This window comes from Camellia sinensis, chromosome 3, assembly GCF_055761805.1.
Source record: "Camellia sinensis isolate YWXY chromosome 3, ASM5576180v1, whole genome shotgun sequence".
NCBI lineage: Eukaryota > Viridiplantae > Streptophyta > Magnoliopsida > Ericales > Theaceae > Camellia > Camellia sinensis.
The window spans coordinates 98,324,267-98,325,142 of NC_138963.1; the positions used below are offsets into that span (position 1 = coordinate 98,324,267).

Below are 876 nucleotides of genomic sequence, written 5' to 3' on the forward strand. Positions count from 1 at the left end.
TTATATTTGGTGTGTGAAACGACCCGTCAAATTTTAGAGCCGTTGCTAGGGACTTCTGACAAAATTAATTAATTTAAAGTTATATTCTTATTTTAATTTTTAGTTTAGGATTTTATGCTTTCGTGTTGTTAAGTGTGCAGAGTTTTTACAATTGGAGCTATCACCAAAGTGCGAGTGAAGCGCAACTGAGCTTTAAAAACAAACCACAGCACCAAAGTGCATAATAAAAAAATAAAAAAAAAATAAAAACAAATACTTGCAAGCAAAGCACCAAAGTGCTAAACATAGAGAGCTCAAGCGGAGATTGAAGACAACGGTCTACACGTCAAACACCCGCAAGACGAGTAAAGCATTTTCATTAAATCGCTGTGAGTATTTTCTCCTTTGTATTTTGCTTTCATAACTTAGCGCACAAGAGTTGGAACTTAGTGTGTCTGTGTGTGAGTGGTGTATGCACGGGCACCGTTCTTACCGCTCTGAATTGGGTAAATATGATGGCTTATTTTAAATGGAAAGAATCATAACCTCCATCTGACCTCACTTTTCTCAAAAGAAAAATATTAAATTATACTCAGGAAGCAGATGAATTATTTTGTCATTGTTGGGAACGATATAAGAGATATATAGATGATTGTCCACAACATGGCTACAAAATGACTCAACTCATTGCTTTCTTTTACAATGGGTTAAACTCTCAAACAAGTCAATTTGTAGACACAATGTGGTCAACTGAAAATTTTGAGATGTTCCCAACTGAGGTGTGGATTTCTTTTGACCAACTCATTCAAGACTTTCATAAGAGTGCATGCTGTGAGATTTTTGAAAGAGTTACAAATTGAACCTAGTGAAGCCACAACACATCTCTCCAGTGATCCA

At 35.7% G+C, this 876-nt stretch overlaps 1 non-coding gene across 1 annotated transcript; it reads right to left on the reverse strand.

Moving 5' to 3' along the window:
* Window positions 1–542: 542 nt before the first annotated feature.
* Window positions 543–649, reverse strand: LOC145823165 (small nucleolar RNA R71). Its single transcript, XR_014365401.1, has one exon. It is a non-coding gene; the product is annotated as a small nucleolar RNA R71 (small nucleolar RNA).
* Between the last annotated feature and the right edge of the window lie 227 nt (window positions 650–876).